The sequence below is a fragment of the Setaria viridis genome, chromosome 5, assembly GCF_005286985.2.
Source record: "Setaria viridis chromosome 5, Setaria_viridis_v4.0, whole genome shotgun sequence".
Taxonomy (NCBI): domain Eukaryota; kingdom Viridiplantae; phylum Streptophyta; class Magnoliopsida; order Poales; family Poaceae; genus Setaria; species Setaria viridis.
The window spans coordinates 29,613,153-29,635,155 of NC_048267.2; the positions used below are offsets into that span (position 1 = coordinate 29,613,153).

Consider the following 22,003-nt stretch of genomic DNA (forward strand, 5'->3'; position numbering starts at 1 on the left):
GCATCCGTCGTTGCCTACTTCTCTCACCACCTTGCCGCCGAGCTACGTGGGCAACCTCCCATAGGAACCCTTTCTATGGCTCATGTGCATGTTGTTGCTCCTGTGTGTGCTGGCTTGGCATCCTCCTTCGAAGGTCTGCTAGGTCGGTCCATCCAATGGAGTTGGGGGATACTGGCCGGGCTTTTCTTGGAGGGCCAGCCTCTTGCAGATCTTCAAAGGCCCTGTGCCGCAGCCCCCTCCATCGTCTTGGACTGTAGCAACGCCATTGTCCTTGCTCACTTCCGTTTGCCATGGTGGATCCCATGGTAAAAAGGGGCTCCGCATCTCACCATCCCCATACATGGTGGATGCTATTAATGCGCTGCACCTCTGGAGGTTGTGGGGTTGGGCACACTGCAGATGTGCACTAGGGAAAGATGCTCGGTGCACATCTCGCATGTGCCTGACATGGCTGCTTCTCGTCGGTCGCCTTCCTCCTGGGTGGGCAGGGCGTCCATGGAGGTGCTCCTTCTACCCAGGGCTAAGGCCTTATCTGCTGCCGCTGTTGTTGCTGATCAGGGGTGTCTCCTTCACCCTCTTTCTCATCTTGTGGCAGTGGTTCACCCATGCTGGGACACGCTACCTAGTGTATCAGCTCACGCGGGCCGCTTCTACTCCCAAACAGTTTGTCCTGCTTCTGGATTTCCCCTTCTCCATGGTGCGGAACCTTATGTTCGCACGCCGTGGAGCTCCCTTCATCCTAGCAATGTGTTTACTTTTAGGTTGCAATGACCGTGTACTTTCCTGCGTAAGACCCTAAAGAACATGCTTTTTAGAGTACTTGGCTTCCCTTTCATGGTGTGAAAGGCTGTTGTGCAAGGAATATGAATGAAGGATAAGTGGGTTGGTTTTCCCCTGGTATGACGTCCCCTTTTTGTACTTGTGTTTGTAATGACAGATGTGATAGTGGTGGCTGAGGCTCCACGAGGTGCTGGTGACACTAGGAGTCTAGGGACCAAGTCGAGCATCGAACACTGGCTGTCGGGACCCGCCGGTCAGCCTGCGACTACCTTTCCGTGTGCAAACATGTTCCTTGAGGGTGCTTATCCCAGGAGTAGCTCCCTTTTACATGAGAGGGTTTGTGGAGATAGAGCATGATGCACAATAATAATTTTTTTAAATTGCCAAAAAAACGCATATGCCAAGGCATTGACATATAGAGGATAAAAAACGCATATGCCAAGGCATTGACATACATAGGATATTGATACATAGGTAGGGCAGTACATAGATAGGAGGCCCCGGGCAACTGTCCTGGGGATGAACGTCTCGGGGCGGTTGTCCTCGATGCCTGAGCACTGGGTCCCCCCACACTATCTACGGGTAGAACTTACGGAGGTGTTCGGTGTTCCACATGTTGGGTAGTGGTATGCCGTCTCCGTCAACCAACTTGACCGCGCCTCCCAAAGGGCCCCTCCCACATGGGGGATAACTTGTTCTTGCCCTCCCGGGACTGGAAGCGTCACAGCACTAGATCTCCAACTTGAAGTTCTCGTGGCCAGACATGTCGCTGGTGGTAGCGGTGTAGAGCCTGCTGGTACCGGGCTGCACACAACACCGATCTGCACCTTGTTTCTTCCAAGTATAGAACGTCTTGTTGGCGCATGTGCTCTTAATCTTCTTCTTCGTAGGCGTGCATCCTCGGGCTTCCTAGGGTTAGCTCGGAGGGGAGGACTGCTTCCGCCCCATAGACCAAGAAGAAAGGAGTTTCTCCCATGGCCCTGTTGGGGGTAGTTCAGTTCGCCCACACCACCGCTGGTAACTCATCGATCCACCCAGTACCATGCTTCTTGAGCTAATTGTAGGTTCTTGTCTTTAGCCCTTTGAGCACTTTTGCATTGGCCCTTTCTGCCTGTCCGCTGCTCATGGGGTGAGTGATGGACGCGAAGCATAACTTGATATTCATGTCCTCGCAGTAGTCACCAAAGAGGACGCTGGTGAACTGCGTTCTATTGTCGGTGATGACCCTGTTGGGCACAATGAAATGGGCCACAAGGTCTTTTATGAACTTCAAGGCTAAACCTTTGTTTGCTTTGACGACCGGTACCACCTCGGGCCACTTTATAAACTTGTCCACTGCGACGTACAACCATTCATACCCTCCGACTGCTTTCAGGAATGGTCCCAGGATGTCCAGCCCCCAGATCGCGAATGGACATAATAGGGGATGGTGTTGAGTGCCTGCACTAGTTGATGGACCTGCTTTGCGTGGAACTGACATGCCCTGTAGTGCTTAACCAGTTTGGCTCTGTTCTCGAGAGCTGTTGGTCAGCAGAAGCCCTGCTGGAAGGCCTTCCCCACCAGTGTGCGGGAGGAGGAGTGACTCCCGCACTCGCCCTCATGGACCTCGGTGAGGAGCTCACCGGCCTCTTCCTAGGATATGCACCTCTAGAGGACCCCATCTATGCCATGTCAATATAGATCCCCATCTACCATGACATAGCATTTGGTCTATCGTGTGATCCTCACCATGATGGCATCATCCTCAGGAAGGATGTTTTCTTTCAGGAAGCCACGGATGTCATTCATCCATGAGGGTCCCTGAGAACATATGGGGAGCACGGAGCTTCCCTCTTGTGGCATAGATTGGGTCCCCCCGCTCGGTGGTGGGGTTCCCCCTGCACTACGTTTGGCTACTGTGGCGGTGCCTTGTTGGTATAATTAACGAATGCGAATAAATCCGCAAGCGCACAGATACCATTGTAGCTTTCACCTCAGAGTATTCCAAGGGTATCGAATCCAAGGGAACGTGTGTGCACTAACCTCTATTCTACTCGATCCAAGGACACACCAAGATAGGTGGTGAAGGGTAGAGAGGATTCTTAAGGTAGCACTATAGATAAGTTAAAGGTCGATATCTCGGATCAAGATACTCGCTTCGGGCACCGGCTTACCCTGAATGAGTCAGGCGCCTCCGGCCAACAGCTCCACCATATATCTGAGCATGGAGGATTACAAAGAACCAATAGGGCTGTCACCACCTAAGGCCTACCTCTGTAGCCCTTGGGATATACGGCCAACGAAGGATAACCCTTAGGCCAGATAGCGCATCTACGCTACTGATTACTACTACAGTCTAACTACATATGTGCACCCGTAGCAGACTACAGCACTCTGTATAAATATAGAGTGATGAACCTGCAAGTAAGAGAACTGATCTCACTTATATATAAGTACTACTAGTGTATACCGTATCAAGGTCTCAAGGCGCACATGAGAGCATACAAGCCTATACTATGACATCAAGGGTATATGACTACCATACGAGCATATAAGCCAAGCATATAAACATAGCAAGGATAATATACTACTCATGCATATAAGAACCAAGTATTACACTATAGGAAGGAATCACGAATATGAACTTACTTTACTCAAAGGAAGCCAGCATCCGTAGATGTACAAGCTAGGAGGAGAGTATCGACACCCCGGCACTCCTCCCAAACTACCCTCACTCTCTCCCTATTCTAAGCACAAGCTAGGCAAGGCTTTGCCTTAGGAGTGGAGCTCTACTTCTCTCTTGGATGGTGTTTCTCCAAGTGGTGGTGTGTCCTCAAATGAGCCCTCCTACTATTTATAGAGTAGAGGTGCCTTGGGAGAGTAGAGATATTCCAAGCATCTTAAGAGAATCTTGAGGGAGTATTCTCTTCCAACTCTTCTCCTTATGCCACCTAGCAGGATCCAAGGCTTTGAGGCGGTAACTCCTAGGATAACAGCCATAACCGCCTTTAAGAAGTCACCAGGAGTCGACATGTGGAAGCTAAGCTCGAGCGGTGCCAGGACCAGTTCGGCTGAACCATGGGTTCGACCGAACCTTGGGCACTGCCTCTCGTTCCGCTTTTCATCTGGGACGCTGCGTAGTGGGCCCTCAAGTCGGTGTAGGATGCACACGCCAAATTAAGACGGTTTACCCCCTTGTGTAGGCCCTTGGATCCATGTGCTCTTCCTTGATTAGCTGGAGTTGTGTTTCTTTGCCTCTTGGGTGTGTTTCCTCCTCCTTTCTAAGGATAAGTTACCTGCATACAAATATTCACCAACGCTTATGGAAATGGTTAGTAATAAACCCCTACCACTAGGTTGATGTTCATCTTTCTGGTTTTTATGCAGGAGTTGACAGCCTAGAATTGGCACTTAAGAGCTGTCAACAGGGATGTGAAAACCACTCCTTGAAAACCCAAAGAGGCAGAGGTGCCCAGGACAAGGCAAGCCTGGATAGCTCGTCGGCGTCAATGTTGTCCTTCCTAGGGATGTGCCGAAGCTCCATCTTGTCGAAGTGCCGCTCCATCCTCCAAACCTCGGCGACGTACATGGCCATCTGGGGGTCCACGCATTGATACTCCTTGGAAAACTGATTAACCACTAGCTGGGAGTCCTCCTTCACAAGTAGTCACCGAATCCCCAAGCCGGCGGCCACCTGGAGCCCGACGAGAAGGCCCTCGTACTCTGCCAAGTTGTTGGTAGCCCAGAAGTCGAGTTGTATCAAGTAGCAGAGGACCTCTCCCGTACGCAAGGTAAGGACCGCGCCAGCCCCCGCACTATGCAAGATGAGCGATCCATCGAAGTTCATGGTCCAATACTCCAGCGTCCATGGCTTCCCGTCTCCCTCCTCGATGGATCCTAGGATGGTCTCCTTCTCCAGGTAAAGTACAGGGGTCTACCTGGCAACGAAGTCTGCCAGGGCCTGGCTCTTGATTGCATGGTGAAGAGCAAACTGGAGCCCGAACTCGGCTAGTTCGATGGACCATTTCACAGTTCACCCAGTGCCTTCTTGGTTCCTAAGGATCTGAGTAAAGGGTATGATGTCACCACCATTATTGGGTATGCTTGAAAGTAATGCCTCAGCTTCCGAGACACAATATGAACGGCATACAACATTTTCTACACTTGGGGGTACTGCTCCTTAGCGTCGCAAGGTACCTCACTGACAAAGTTCACCGGGTGTTGTACCTTCCTGGTTCACCTCGGATGGTGCGGTCAGAGTCCCGGGAGGGTGAGCCCCTGGGAGGGTCTTCCGTTCGCTTGTCAAGCCCTTGGGTTCCAAGAGTCCTGGGAGGGGCCACAAATGGTGTTGTTTCCTTGGTGCTGTCGTCGGGAGTCCTCAGAGGGGTGCGTTGATTGTGCGCTCGGCTGGTGCACCACTCCCACCAGGAGGTGGATCCTGCTCTTCACTTTCGACCACTAGAGCCACGCTCACCACCTGCGGAGTTCCGGCGATGTACAGGAGCAGCGGCTCCTCATCTCTAGGGGTGACTAACATCGGCCGCATCGAGAGGTACAACTTCAATTGCTTTAAGGCTTCGCTTGCTTCCTCGGTCCACTCAAAATGCCCACTCCCCGAGCCTTGAGATGAACTGTCATAGGGCTGCCATGCAGCTGGTAAGGCATTGCACGTCCTTTAGGCGAGTGGGAGGCTGCATGCGCTCGATGAGTTCCAGCTTCTTGGGGTTGGCTTCTATCCCTTAGTTGGAGATGAGGAAACCCAAGAGCTTCTCTCATGGTATTCCGAACACACACTTCTGTTGGTTGAGCTTCAGGCGTGTTGCTCGTAGATTGTCGAATGTTTTGGGTAGATCCTCGAGCAGCGTAGCCTGATCCTGGGTGTTGATGATGATGTCGTTGATGTACGCCTTGACGTTTTGGCCTTGCTGGTCTCCCAACGTGATGCGCATGGTCCGCTGGAAGGTGGGATCGGCATTCTTTAGGCCGAACGGGATGCTTACGTAACAATACATTCCCACTAGGGTGGCGAACGTTGTCTTCTCCTCATCCTCCCTTAACATGCTTATCTGGTGGTACCCGGAGTACACGTCCAAAAAAAAGGAGGTCGCATCCCGCCGTGGAATTGACAACCTAGTCGATGTGGGGTAGCGGAAAAGGATCCTTTGGGCAGGCCTTGTTGAGGTCGATGTAGTTGATGCACATCTGGAGCTTCCTGTTCACCTTCAACACAATGACCGGGTTGGCCAATGACTCGGGGTGGAGGACCTCTGGGATGATGTCGGACTCTAGCATCTAGTGGACCTGCTCGCGGATGAAGTCATGATTTTTCGGGGCCTGCCGTCATACTTTTTTCCTGGACGGGGCGTGCGTCGGGATGCACAGCTAGCTTGTGCTCGATCACCTTCTTGGGGACCTCGGACATGTCCAATGGTTCCCATGTGAACACGTCGGTGTTTGCCCGGAGGAAGACGACGAGCGCACTTTCCTATTTGCCGCCCAGCTGGGCCTCGATCGTGGCAACTTTGTCGGCGCCGTTTCCTTACCGAACCTCCTTAGTGAGTGCGACATTATCGGGGAAGATGCGCTGCTTGGTCGGGGGGGTGCGGGTTCTACTCCTAGCGATCATCGTTGACGCTGGGCACAGCCGCAGCCAGGGCCTCAGAGATCTTCTAGGCACAGTACACAGCCCCTCTTACGTCAGTTTTCACCGAGATGATCCCGGATGGTCCCAGGATCTTCAGGGTCGAGTAGGCGTAGTGTACTACCACCATGAACTTAGCTAGGGCCGGTCGGCCCAAGATGGCGTTGTACGCAAAATCGAATTCCGCCACATCGAAGGTGATGTTCTCCATCCGAAAGTTGTTTCGGTCACCAAAAGTGATGGGTACTGTTGGTACAGAGCAAGCTCTTAACCAAACACTTGAAGAAAGAAGACATGAATGGGAAACAACACTCTCTTAGGGCTTGTATTTCTCCAAAAATGTGAACCCTTGTATAATAGGGGTGCCTCCCCTTTTATATGGAGGCCAACCGACTTTTACATAACAAATTTACCCTTACTCAACCACTACATTCTAAGAATATGTTGTACATTTTGGTAAAGAAAGAGTCCTAAACCAACTGTACACCCTAAACGGGTCACGCTATTCACTCTACCAAGGTCACGTTCGCAACGTGATCCCAATCTTCCACACCTCCGCTTGAGAAACTTGGGTTGGCCGCCGGATTCTTCATCGATGAAGTCACGGGACCTTCATGCTTCCCAACTTGGTCTTCCATAGTGGAGCTGTTTGGGACCTCCGCTCCTATCTACGAAGGTACCTGAACCTTCGTGCCTTTTTCCTTGATCCCACAAAACAAAACCGGACCTTTGCACTTTCCTTTGCTCCGTCCAAACATCATTTCCGGCAATCACACTTAAGAAAATGCTGGTCACCTTCACTGGTGGTTCAATGAGGGTGGAGTTTAGTATTCCTGATCCAGGTCCCCAATAGGAGCTCGATCTTCCCTAGGGGGGTGGTCTTCCCCTTCGTCACCTCATAGAAAGGGTGCGATCGGATGAGCTGTCAGGCGCCTATCTGCTTCAGATGAAAGACCTGAGGCAAGAGGAGGTTGAGTCTGGCTCCACCATTGATGAGGACCCTCGCTACCCCCAGGTTGTAGATCGTGGGGGTGATCACGATGGGTAGTTATCCCACCCCCGCTGTGTTGTTAGCGTGGTCGTTTTTGTCAAAAGTTAGGGGCATCCTCGACCATTTCAGTAGTTGGGTGTCCTCTGGGCAAGGTGCGGTAGAGCACACTTCCCTCCAGAGAAGCTTGGCCTTCCTTCATGACCAGGGGGTGTTTGCCCCGCCAAAGATGGTGGTGACGACCTGCAGGGGCTCTTGGAACCCCAAGCCACCCCACCGGGCTCTCCACCGTCGCCATCCCTTCTGCTCCAGTTTGGCTTGATCTGGCACCTCCAAGTTGGCTTGGTCTGGTGCCTCCAAGTTGGCTTGGTCTAGATGGAGGGCCTCTATGGCTGCTTCCATGTTGACTACGATGGGATGGGGAATGTTGAACTAACTGTATTGGATTCTGCTGATCGAGTTGTTTGTAAGCGAGTTCCGCCAGTTAAGCCAATTGTCTTGTGTACTTTTTCTGAGGCATCGCGCTGGTGATAAGATCAATAGATGCGACGGAAGCCAGCGGAGTACGATGATTATGCGTTTGAACTGCTTCAAAGGCATTGTCCAGGTTTTGGATTAGTAAGTCTGCTACAAGGCGGTGGTAGCACTCTGGTCTTGCAGCATTTCTTACACGTCGTCGAGTTCTTTGAGCTTTAGTCTCTTCTCTGACAACATTGGCAGTGAGCTCATCTTGCGAGACATTATCAGGATGATGCTTATGTCATGGGTTTCTGTCTCATTGCTCTTCTTCTTCGCCCTCTTGTCCAGTAATGAGAGCAAAGAGTTCTCATTCTAGAGAGTAGCTTCCTGAACATGAGGTGATGACCTCCATGGTGCCGCCCTCTTCGTAGATGGGTGACAAAGGAGTTTCCTCCTAGTATGGGAGGGTGTTGAGGTAGGAGATGAGGTGTGAATCATTGTCCTTAGCAAGAGCAGGTGGCTTCATGTTGGACCAGTAGATGAATCTACCTTGGTGAGTTGATGTGATCACCAGGCCATACTGCTGACCTAATAAAGGGGTATCCTTGTCCGGGTCCGAGTAGTAGTCGAAGTCCTAGATTGTATCCATATCGGATTGTGATCTGGATAGGACCGCCTGAAAAATAGTAGCCGCTTTGCAGAGTCCGAACGGTAATCGACTCGGGTGGTACTCTGATTGGCATGATGACTCATGTGCCAGTTTGTGTGGGTCAATCTGTCTGGTGGAAGAAGTCGAGTTGTACTCAGACTCGTCCCCCCAACCTCTGACTAAGTCAGAAATTGAATATTCATCAAAGTTCTCGATGAGATCCCTCAGAGCTTGACGTTGGAGCTTCATGGTTTGTTGATTCTTCTCCAAGGTTCACGCAATGTGGTGGCAGAAATTTCTAGCACTGTTTGTGATGCAAACCCAAGAGCCGAAGATGAACATCGCGCCTAATTCAAACGTGACAATTGGCTTGATGATGACTTGTGCCATCGAGTTCACCAGTGGATTCTCGGCGAGAGTCCCTACTAGCGCACCAACTGTCAGTGTTTAGACTCGGCAACCTACCAAGGGGGGTTCCCGAGGTAGTGTTTTGGTTAGCGGGGTTCGTCGAGATCAGGAACTCGAAGGTTAATGTAGACACACAATTTAGACAAGTTTGAGCCACTGAATAGTATAATACCCTACGTCCTGTGTGTTGGTTGGATTGAATTGCTTTGGAGGGGGTCCCTGCCTCGCCTTATATTGCCGGGGGTAGGGTTATAGGTCGGTTATTTAAAAGAATACTAGTTGGATTCAACTAGATGAGTTCTACTCATATTGCTACGAGTACTTTTCCTAATCCTCGACTAGTTCTTGTCTTGCCACGTAGACTACACCGTCCTACACCATACTCTTCATGTCAGATATGTCTCAGTGTCCAGCCCTATATTTAAAAATATCCAAACCTTCTGGTCAGCCCATAGATGTATGTACGACACCTTCGGTGGCAGTCCTCCCGTTCCTTCTACTGGTTCTCGACAAGGCCCTTGACCAGCCGACACTCGATCAAGTCGTGGCAGTCAGTTTTGTGGATCTCGCACCACCTGCCGCCCACCGGTCGTGCTGGTGCCGGTCGCTTCCTGTCACCTCCCGGACCCCCAAGCAATGGGGGCCTGTTCCGCCCATCCGGGCCTAGTGCGGTGATGGCCTTCCTTTTATTCTTCTTGTCCCCCTGGTCCTTACTAGGTCGGGGTGACTTTTCTTCCTGACCGGTGGCTGCCTCCCACGAAGGAGGCAAGGCGTGAGCCTCAACCTCTCGGGCATACTTATCAGCCAGGGCGAATAGCTCGGCCACAGTTTTGATGTTGTGGGTCCCCAGCTTCCCCCTCAGCCGCTGGTCAGTGACCCCTTGGCTGAAGGCGACTATGACCGAGGTCGGGGTAATGCGAGGGATGGTGTTGTGGACCTAGCTAAAATGCTGAATGTATTACTATAGCGTTTCACCATCGCGCTAGCGGATGGCATGAAGGTCGCTCTCCATCCCCGATTGGGCAAATGAGCTTGAGAAGTTAGCAATGAAATACTCACACAGACCCGCTCAGGAATGGATGGATCCCGTGGGGAGGTTCATCAGCTCATCAGCAATGACCGTGTCGACCTGCGGAGGGTGACGTGGATGGAATTGTCCATGACTTTTGACCCTCTCCACCCCCCCCCCCCGCCCCGCCTGTAGTCTCGATGGCAGTTCTCTAGATTTGAAGGAACTCCTTCAGGTCAATGGTACCATCATAATTCTCCGGGATGTCGGGCCAGAACTTCGTCGGCCAGTCGACCCAGCGCAGGTCAGCTGTAAAAGCTCAGCATCCGGCCCCATAGGGGCCGGTGTCGTCGTCTCCACCCGTGGGGGTCCTAGCTTCACGGCGAGAGTCCCCCCTGGGGGCAGATCCCGATGAGTCATGGTCTTCTGCTCGGTTCACGGTGACCCGCGTGTTTCCCCTTGAGCGGTTCTACTCGAGGAGCGAGCACAGATCACGCTGCCTAGAGTCAAGGGAAGATAGGATAGGTTTTCATGAGCGGCTAGGGGACAGATGGCGCGCTAAGCTGGACTTGTGCCTATCCAGGCTGGTTAGGCCTCGTGAGCTCTTGCCTGGTGTGTTTGGAGCGTAGGCTTTGCCCACTAGCTTGGCCAGGTCCTCCAACCATCGCCCCTCTGGAATTTCAACCCTAGCCCCTACTGGTGGGTGCTGGAGGAGGGCCTGTGCGGCCACCAGGGCGTCTCCTGGTAGCAGATTGTCGAAATCGAGGCGGTGACGCGCACGTGAGCCCCCATCATCGGGATGCGGCCCCCGCATGCTTGTTCGCCTCCTCGTGGAAACACGCCACCCGCCCTATGGTGGAAACGGTCCCACCTAAGGCCAAGTGGGGGGCATCAATGCGGGGTGGCGTTGATGTTGCAGTGTCTAGCCGACAAGCGATAGGGGCGGGAGTCGCCGACCTCCCTTTTGGTGGGGAGGCCGTGTGAGCTGAGCGTGGTGGCTATGGAGCTACTGGGTGTCGGCAAAATGGCTCCCGTCCGCCACTGGCCTCACCGTCCGACTCACTGTGGTGAGCATGGCGATGATCAAAATGGCTCCCCATTGCCTCTGCTTAGCAGGGATGCCTCAAAAATCAACACACCACTAGCCCCCTACTAGGCGTGCCAGCTGACGGTGGTCAATCACCGTGAGCAGGGATCCGATGGTATCCCCGTTTAGAGATCCGACCTGGGGGTTAGTTCATGTGTAGAGATTCGAGAGACAATCAGGGAGGTTTGTGGATGGTTACACTCAAAGGAATTTTTAGACAGGTTCAGGCCGCTTAGAAGCATAATACCTTATGTCCTTTGTGTTATGTTACTTCAATTCGTCCTTCTCTTAGTACAAAAGCTGGCCTTTTATAGGCCAAGCCCATGGTGGGGTGACGGGTCGAAGCCTTGCACCCCAATCTTTCCCACCGCCTTTCGTGTGTGAATGCGGGGGTCCAATGGCCACCCTTCTTGCTACAGCCCCCCTGATACGCAGACCACTTGCCCTGACACCCTTCACCTTGACACGCACGGCTTCATGGCGTCTGACTAGGTCCTCTGTATATCAATATCCAGTCTTTACCATTTTACCTTGGTCAATCCTTTCGTTCCTCGACAACTCCTTCCTCTCTTGGCCTAGTCCCACTGTCCCGGGGTGGGGTGTGCTGAAACCTGCCTCCGAGCTCCTCCCTGGGAGGCCCTTGCTGCTTCCCAAGGTCATGGCATGGGTTCCCCCTTGGCAGAGGATGGCCAGGAGCTGGGGGAACACTCCATCCATGGGGGCGGCGCCCGCCACTTGTTGGACGGGACGGGTGAAGCCGCCAGCCCCTGAGGCGCTCAGACGCGCCCCATCAACCGTAATGATGGCATTTTTACGAGGAGGGGCGACCGACAGCCTGATCTCCTCGATTTATGTGCTCGTCCGTGCCTAGGTACGCCACTTTTGCTTTGCCTCAAAGCAAACTCTCCCAAGGGCCTTCTCGGGAGGGGGGTTTCGGAGGTGTTCTGCATCCATAGCGTGGGCATCTCCTAGGTCTCCTCGGGGGAGGAAGACACAAGGATGCGATGGCTTCCTCATCTTTTTGGGCCTTCAAGTTTTAGGCCCACCTTCTTATCTGGGCTTCTTCAAGAGGGAGCTCCCATATGTGGGTAGGCTTCATTTGTAAGCACCTTCTCAGGGACTCCCGTTCCCTTGGTACTGACATCCACCTTGGCGAATATTCCGCCATCGTGAAGCCGTCATGAGCAAACCTCTATGTACACTAGACTTGAATGATCGCTTCTACCGCTCTCTCAAGAGCTGCCTGAGGAAACATTGCTATCCCTGCAATTCCAACTCTGTGACTCCACCTGCAACCGTGCACCTTCTCTTCTATCACCACAATCTCTGCCAAGCAAAATTAGATTCATCTCCAGCCAAGAAGCAACTGAATCTAACACCATGCTCAAGCTGACTGCACCATGATACTGAGAACCTCATAGTTGTAACCGAGTCATATATCAGAATTGCCACATTAGCATTGCTCTTACATTATTGCTGCCATAGTACGCAGGACGTCTTACACCGTAGTCTCCTGTAGCCATGTCCAACCAGATTACTCCAGTTGCAAGTACAGACATCCGTTGTCTATATTTCCTTCCAATTTAGCCCTTTGGTATCACCATGCCTTTCAATTCACACTTCAAAACCCATGGCCACAACTCGAATCGATCCGCGCCCTTGCTGATTTGGAAGCACGCAAACTCATCCCATGCAAACTTGCATCCTGAGCTTACGCCGCGTGTCGCCATTTCATAGAGAACAACAACCCCATTAGCCACCTCGCTCCTATATCGCCGTTGCTGATCATGTCATCGCCTCTGACTCACGATCTAACTAGTCTATCACCGCTAGTCTCTCCGCCATGCACACGGTATGTTCACCCTGCAGGTGAACTGTCCGTCAGCCGTCCTGGACTGTTCGCCATGTACCCCGCGAACTGTCCAGCCCGGTCTATCCATCACAGGTAGACCACCAGTAAGCTACTCAACACCTTGACTATATCAGCCCGCCATCTAACTCTGCCATTCCAGAGCACCCACTGAACCGCCATCGAACTTCTATAAGTCACCATGTGCACCACGACTGAACACTATCGATAGTCTCTGCTCGTCGCTAATGAGCCTGCAACACCAGCCCGAGGTCTGGTCCATGCTACCTCTCCTCCTTCGCCTGTTGCAATTCTCCATCAGCTTTCCACGATGTCCTATCGTGCCTGTAGCTCCGTTGTACGCACAATCCTACTACACTTCCGCACGATATACCTTATCGCCGTAAATTGATCTGACCAACTTAGCTCGTCGATCGTCGGAATGTCCACTCTTATCGTGGACCATCTGCCAGGTTCATCGCCACAACCCACACTTTGTCGTCGAAACGCCTTGAGTAAACCCACATATTCACGCCACCGCCGCCTGCCTGTCTCAGAGTTGTCTTGCGTTCCCCTTCAGCCTTGCGCAAGTCCATGGGCCATGACCGAGCTTAGCCCTGTACACAATGCATCCTGTTGTACAGCGAGCTCCTCCGCTAACCATAAGCTATAAACAAGACCCAATAAAAAATGCATGCGCATGGAATCCATCCAAGCACCAATGTTTACCGTGAAGCATGCATGCACTTTTGCACCGCACACACACATCTGTCCAATGTGCTTAACTCCCTGCATGTCTTTTCTATTTGTTTAGTAGATTAGATTAGATTCTTTGTGCCTGCTGCTGAAGAAACCAACCACGCCCCGACTCCTGAGTCCTGACCCACGATGACTCTGCTGCCGCATCGAGTCCTGCTCCTCCACGCACTCGACCACCTGCTGCCTTTCTTGACTCGGTTTCTGACGATCCATCACGGATTCACGGTCCACGAGTTGCTGCTCCACACGCCCTGTCAGCACACCATCTTGGCTCCTGCAACTGCCATGCACCTGCCCTCCGTGCACCATATGGTCATATGCTCCCAACAACTACTCTGCGACGTCCGTGATGACAACTTCCGTCCGGGCATGAACCATAACCACCGCCGACCCTCACGTCGAGCCAACCATGCTCCACCTTGTGTTGTATCCGTCCTACACCGACTGCGCATTGCACAACATCTCGTAGATGCATGGTCCTCACGACTCTATGTGATTTTCCGCGTAGTCTCTAGATCCAATCTAACCATAACTCTTGGTACCAATTGTTAAAAAATTAGCCCTTGCGGCGACGAGCCGCCCGCTAATCTCCACCAGCGGAAGCATCAATTGAATCTACCGAGACGAACTTGCAAGATCACAGACGATAACGAGAGATAGGATCTTTGTTTTTTTTTTTGATGAAACAGGAGGGTTTTATCCCTGCTGGTTATATATTAAAGGGAATAGCAGTACAAAAACAAAAAACAAAAACAAAGCAGTTTGTAACTAAGATACAAAGAAGGTTAAGAAGAAAATCATGAAGATTACAACATAACCTCTAGCCATTCAACCATTGATTGTTTCCAGGCATCTTTAACTCTATGCAGAACTAAAACAAAAATAGTCTTAAAGCGCATGATGGCCCCTTGAGTTGTTGGTGGTATGCCACGAAAGATTGAATCATTTCTTGCCATCCATATGCACCAGCTCATGATTATGATTATTTCCATGAAGAAGGGAACTTGAAGCTGAGTTTTGAAGGTAGTCATAATGGAATAAGGATCCAGTTGTAAGTCTGCATAAAGGCCTAAATGTATCCAACAGTCTTGACCAAACGGGCATTCTAGCAGAAGATGGAAGAGTGTCTCAATTTTGTTGTGATGACAGAGGACACAGTTATATGAGGGCATAGCCATATGTTTTCGCCGCATGATATCTCTTGTACCAAGTCTATCTTTCAAAACCAACCAAAAGAAGACTTTGTGTTTCTTTTGACATCGTGACTTCCATAGCCAATCATACACTGGATGAGTGCTCCTATGTCCAATGAGGGACTTATATGCCTTTGATGAAGAGAAATTTGCATTACCCCAGATATATACCCAAAAGTCCGGATCAGGCGAAAGGTCTAATCTTTCTAGGTCTTCAGCAAGATGAATCAATTGATTATACGCTTGTGTCGTCAAGGGCAAAAAGAAGAGTTGTTGTAAGTCTGTGATCGAGTAAGCTCGCTTCAAACATAAATTTTTATCCCGAGCAAAAGAAAACAGATGTGGGTACACTTGTGTTGGCACCTGATTATTCCATAAATCATGTCATAAGAGGCAAGTACTACCATCCTTCACTGACAGTGAGGCTATTCCTTTGAATTTGTCCAAGAGTTTAATGATGTCACGCCACCAGAAGGATCCTTTAGATACAGTGCCTGACAGTTTACCATTCCCATAGTATTTTTCCCATATGAGATGGACCCACGGGATATCTGCTTTATTATAGAATTTATATAGGAATTTAAGCAACAAAGCTTCATTTTGTGTCTGCAAATTCAGGACACCTAGGCCACCTTCCTTTTTTGGTAAAATCACCATGTCCCATGCTGCTTTAGGCGGTTTTTTGTTATTGATGTCTGATCCTCTCCAAAAGCAGTGCTTTCTGTATTTATCCACTTGTTTATATACTGACTTAGGTAGTAGTAAGGTACTCATGTGAAACATCGGCAGGGCAGTGAATATTGAGTTTGTTAATTGTAATCTCCCCACTTCAGAAAGTAGATTTGAGGTGGATAACAATCTTCTTTCACACCGAGTCACCATAGGGAGAAATTCCTCAATTCTTGGCTTTGTCAATCCCAGTGGTAGTCTCAAGTATGTGAAGGGCATTTTCCCTATTGAACAGCCAAAAGTCTGAGCTAACTGTTGTATCCTTTCCTCTGAGATATTAATTGGCACCATCATGGATTTGTTAAAGTTTACCTTGAGCCCAGTTGAGGTGGCAAAGGACTGTAAAAGGTTTTTTTAGGTGAAGCAGTTGCAATGGGCATCCTTCCATAATAATAAGTGTGTCATCAGCATATTGTATTATTGGAAAGTCCTGATTATGATTAATCTGAATTGGCAGTTGCAAGTGTCCCTGCTCCTTCGCATTATTGAGTACTGACTGTAGCAGATCTGCCCCAAGAACAAAAAGAAGTGGAGATAGAGGATCTCCCTGCCTAACTCCCCTTTTACAAGTAAATCTTTTTCCTGGAACTTCATTCAGTAAGATAGATGAAGTCCCTGAATTGAAGATTTGTTTCATCCATTTGATCCATCGTGGTCCAAAGCCTTTATGCTTCATAATGTCTAGCATTGCATTGTGCTCGATGCGATCAAAAGCATTTTCAAAATCCAATTTCAGAATAACAATTTCTTTTCTTGACTTATGACATAAGTGAAGGTATTCAAAAGCCCAAGCAAGGCAGTCTTGGATGGTTCTTGTTTTAATAAAGCCATATTGATTGGTATGCACTAGCCTTGTTATTGCCCCCTGTAGTCTATTAGCAAGTAATTTGGTGATCAACTTGACTGAATTATTCAACAGAGATATGGGCCTATAGTCTGAAATAGTTGCAGCTCCATCCACTTTAGCAATTAGCGTAATGTAGGAGCCATTAATACTTTGTAGGCATAAATTTGCTTCATGGAAGGCTTGGCAAAGAGCATAGAAGTCTTGCTTGATAACAGGCCATGCTTTTTCGATAAAGTCAGTATTGAACCCGTCAGGCCCTGGGGACTTGTCATTTGGCAGAGAGTTAATGACTGCATCAATTTCTTCCATAGAGAAAGGTACTTCCAGGCTGGATAAGTCATCGTCTATGTATATTAACTGATGTAAATCAAAATCCATTGGTTGAGGATTAGAAGTTCCCAATCTTTCTTTATAAGCCTCCCAGAGAATGGATTCCTTGTTCTTGTGGCTGGTTTGAGGAATACCATTAGTATCTTCAATGGATCTGATAAAGTTCTTTTTGTGCTTAATTGTTTCATTGACATGAAAGAATTTTGTAGATTCATCTCCAAATTTTACCCACTTAATGGCTCCACGCTGCTTCCAATATGTGTTTTGCTGTCTTAGGAGAGATTGCAAATGTTGTTGTAGGATGTCTTTGAAATTCCATTCAATTAACAGCAGATCTCTGCATTCCTCTATTCGTTCCAAGAAGGATAAAATAAGCTTCACATTGGAGATGACTATTTTCAGGCTGGATAGTTGAGCTTGCCAAGCTTTGAGCACCCTTCTGAGATTTTTGAACTTGCCAGTAATAATCTTAGCTTTATCCGTTGCCTGTACAGGGATCGACCATCCATGTTTGATAATGTCCATAACTTGGTCATGCTGAAGCTAATGATTTTCAAAGCGAAAAACTTTCCCTCTCGGTATATTTGTTCCAAAGGTTATAATACATGGCGTGTGGTCCGAAGTCTCCATCACAAGAGGGTAAGCAAAGGTGTTAGGGTTAGGATGAAGCCCAGGATGGGGTGACAAAAAACCAGTCTAGCCTCTCCAGCAAGGGTGATTGTTGTTTATTTGACTAGGTGAATTTTTTGATTTAAAAGGGATCTCAACAAGACCAAGACAGCTAATAGCTTCATTGAACAAGAGCATATCTGCAACATTTCCTCCTGGTTTATTTCTATCCGCTGGACTTCTCATAAGATTGAAGTCCCCTAAAAGCAACCAATCAACATTATCGGGCATCTGAATATGTTTTAGCCAGTGGATAAAGTCTCGTTTCCCTTCAGTCAAATAAGGACCATAGACATTTGTAAGTACCCATTCATTATCAGACAGAGTGGACAGAAATTTCACTGACAAAGCATATTCATTAGAGAAAACTAGTTCCCCATCAAAAAGTTTTGATTTCCATATGATTGCTATACCCCCTGAAGCGCCCACAGAAGATCGGTATTCAAACTTATCGAATACTCGGGGGCAAAATTTTCTGATATAATTATTGTCAAGATGCTCTCTCTTAGTTTCTTGTAAGCACATAACATCACAATTGCTGTCAATAATTTTGTCCCTAATTGAATTCCACTTCTTGTCAGAGTTAATACCTCTGACATTCCAGCACATGACATTCCATAATCTTGTATTAGCAGTATGATTCATAGTATATTATGAAAAGAGAGCAACCATAAAGTAGGCAAACATTGCCTGAACCAGTTCTGAGCAAACAGAGGTAAGAGAAATATCTGAGGATAGACACAAGTTCCAAATATAACCAATGTAAACTAGACATATAACAAAAGAAGGTTCCTGTGCATAAGAGATCAGGAGCAGAAGAGAATGCCACCAGGCCCAGCCAGAACTACTGCTTCTTGGGCTTCTTCTTGTTGCTTCTTGGCGGCTCTTGTGCATCATCAACATCTGCAGCAGATTTCTTCTTGACCAGCTTCCTTGCAACCGGAGATGTGCCCTTCTTCTTGACTAAAGCAACAGAGGTGAGCTTGGAGGCATCCACCTTACAGAATGATTCACCCAAGTTTCGGATAATCTCCTTTGATAAAGCAGGAGGGGCTGCTGAACAACCAATGCAGTTCTTGTCTTTGCAACCAGAACTTTTGAATCCCTGGTTGTAACTTGAATTCCTACTGCTCCTGCGAAGCTCCTCATCATTAACAGTGCAACCCATATCAACCCTGCCTAATGCATTCATGTGATGTACTTTCTTGAGCAGGGCCTTAGACCAAGGACCAGAGGTAGAAGAGACCTTTTGAATGATCTTTTCTAGTGGTGTAGAAGGTGAATTTGTGATCTCAGAGCCAATGGGGTCATGATCAACTATGTTCTGTTCCAAACCATCAGGAATGAAAGGAGCAGCTGAAGAGCTTGCAATGTCACCATGTAGATTCCCTTCAAACACGATGTCCTTGGATTTGAGCCCCTTACCCTGATTAGAAGAATCCTTGGAAGGACAGTCAAGAGGTTTATCATTTGGACATTTATTGGGTAGACTGAGTTGTACAGCCGGCTCTGAATGGAGGAATGGCATAGCTGGTGAAGATAAAAAGTTCTTGGCCCAGACGAAGTTCATAGGGTTCAGGAGTTGAGCCATAAAAAAATGAGACCATGCCAGGGGGACTTGTACCTGAGAGTCTGTCTTGCCTGAAGAAAAGTACTTTGCCCAATGATTATATATTTCTGCAGATGTCTGAAAGGCTTGAGATTGTTTAACACTCTGCATCTGATAGAAGACAGGATCCTGGCAGGGCCCAAGAGTTTGTACAAAGCCCAAATGCATTGGATTGTTTTGAGGCCCATGGTGTCCTTCCTGAGCTTGATTTTCTCCCAGAAGCTCATTTTCATTGACCTCATCCTGGACCATGTGTAGGGGCTGACCATCATTCTGGGGAATGAACACATCTACTTGCACAGGTTCATTGTTAAAGTTATGAGGAAGGATGTCATCACTCCCTGAAGAGTCTGTCCCATCAATAATTTGCATATTATCCTCCATTGTGTCTTCAGCACCTTGATTATCTGCTGCTTGTATTAAATTGTCAATGCCTCCTAAATCATCATCCACCGCCATGTTTAGATCAAAATCCAAACCATTAGGATTAGCATCCTGGACCAAAACATCTTGATTAGCGTCGTGTGGTGGAACATGCTGCTCCTGATTAGCTGGGAGAGCTTGTACAATAGGCACTTCTGGGGGCGGCTGGGGCCCAAATAAAAGGGGCATTATTCTGTCCTTGAGGCCCCTCTGGCCAGAGACCCCATTGTTGAGCTGGACCATGCGCAGGCACTGCACCATTACCAGCACCTTGAACATTATGGCCAACGGCATTGGAAGGTTGACCATATCCAAAGAAATCAAACATATGTGGGTCAACTTCATGAGGAGGTTGGTTTTAATCTTCAGGCCCCACCCCTAACAATCTGTATTGCAGAATTTCACATTGAACAGTCCATGAATTACCTTCAAAGTCTTCTCCCTCTGAACATACCAAGAACCAGGGGATCTCAGTTAAGTCCACTACTCTGACTTTAACAATGACACGAGCCAGATTATTTGGGTCTTCTTCCCAGACTAACAATCTCCCAAAAACCGCCACTGCTTTTTCTATGTCTGATTTTGTCCAATAATCAATATTGAGTCCCAGAAGCATAACCCAAGCCTCACAATTCATAGTGGTGAGTCTATTGTTCCAACCCCTATTGTGGTCCGAAAAAGAAATCTTGTATTGACCATATTGATGCTGACCACCCCCAATGAGAAAATCTTTGTCATGCACAAAGTGAAATCGAACATATGCTTGGCCATATGGACAGGGTTGAATTGAGTGAATAGCAAGACCCTTATGGTTTCGTAGAAAATCATCTAGAAGCTCCCGTATGGACTGAAAAGATACCTGAAGCTGTGGGAGAGGTTCAATCTTTGCAATGGCCACATCACTTTGATTCCGGCGCGCTCCACCAAGAACCACCCGTGACATTGGTTTGCGGAAGCCCACCATCTGACGTTGACACCCCCGCGGCATGAAGGGTGCTGGGTTAACGAACTTGTAAGCCATGAATGCTGCTTGGAGATCAGCCAGAGCCAGCGATGGTCCAAAAGAAGACGGGGGATTCTCTTCAGTGCAGTTTTGGGGACAATGCGGGAGGGTAGGGCGAGTGAAGGATGCACTGTTTGCAAATGGCGGCGGAGGCGGCGGAGCTTTTTGCGTGGGCTCCGAGGCTGGGAAGGAAGACGAAGGGACGCCGCCTGGAACCACACCACTGAGGGGACGTTTCCAAAAAATTGTTTCCTTAGGGGCAGTTGCCGGTATACCCAACAGGGAGAGACCCAACTCTTGAAAATTATCAACTATCACATCCTTGGCATTGGAGGACCCACTGGTCATAGGGATCACGTTCTGAAACTAGGTGCTCACCGGAAAAGATGACCAGTTATCCAGGCGTGGTGGCAGAAATGAAGCTGTATCTTTGGAAAGCCCAGGAAAACGTGGACAAAATCTGCAGGTTGCCGCAAAATGGCCCAAGCGAAAACATGAGCCACAACGAATGGGCCTCAAACAAGAATCTCTGGAATGGGTATTAGATAGACATCTGGAGCACTGATTTCGGCCTAGTTTCACTCCCCAATTTGTAACCGATGGAGCCATTGTCATAGGACCTGGGCTACCAATTAAGACAGACTTAAAAGTCTGACCTGTTGGACCCAAATTAAGGTCCAAATTAATGCCAAGAGAAGACTAATTTGAATTTTGAATCTCCTGTGCTCTCTGTTCATGAACCCGAGTACGCACATCAAGAGAATTGATCCGGTTCCAACGATTACCAGAAAGATCCGAAGCTGAAAAGCAAACATCATGAAACCCTTGTGATGGTGTTGAGCGTTGACGAAACGTAGATCGACCAAGAGGCAAAGAATTGGCTCCAGTTAAAGGTAAAGGAGTCTTCTTAGAGGAAACAGAAATTCAGGGAAAGTGAGTTCCTTGAGAATTTGCTACAACCAATTTGGCGAAGTGCAAACCACGATCATTAAACAAGTTAAAATCCACTTTAAAGATATCACATTGAGAAGATCCCATCTGATAGATGAGGAGCCCAACTTCTTTGCAAGAAACACAAAACTTGAAGATCCAATCTTCCACTTCAGAAACTTGAAAGAGGTCCGATGATCCTCCAATGACCGATTGGAGGAGAAAGGCCACATTGCTTACAGAAAGCTTTATCTTTGACCGAGAAAAGGAAGCCAAGAGCCAAAAACTCGTAGAAGCGGAAGAGGGACGAGCCGAAATCCGAGCACCCAAAAGGGACCGTACCTTGCTGGAGAAATTGAGCCCTGGACGAAGATCCACATTGGATATGTCCATGGAGACGACCAGGAAGAGGAGAGAGGAAGCTCACCGTACAGGGGGGGTGGATGCCGGGACCGGGTGGTCACCGGCGGGGGGCCGCCTCAGCGCTCATGGCGGGGGGTTTGGGGATCTTTGTTGACGAGGTTCGGCCAAAACCTACATCCTGGGGTATGACTATGAACGCTCCTCCCCAAACCGCAACACTGGTCGCTCCGGGATCCCGGCATCGTGCCACCTCCCTATGCGAGTCTGTCATTATGTTGTCATGGGCCTCCTCTGCGAGC

General features: G+C 49.0%; 1 pseudogene; it reads right to left on the reverse strand.

The window, feature by feature from the left end:
* Positions 1–1,282: 1,282 nt before the first annotated feature.
* On the reverse strand, positions 1,283–5,305 carry LOC140222875 (uncharacterized; annotated as a pseudogene).
* Between the last annotated feature and the right edge of the window lie 16,698 nt (positions 5,306–22,003).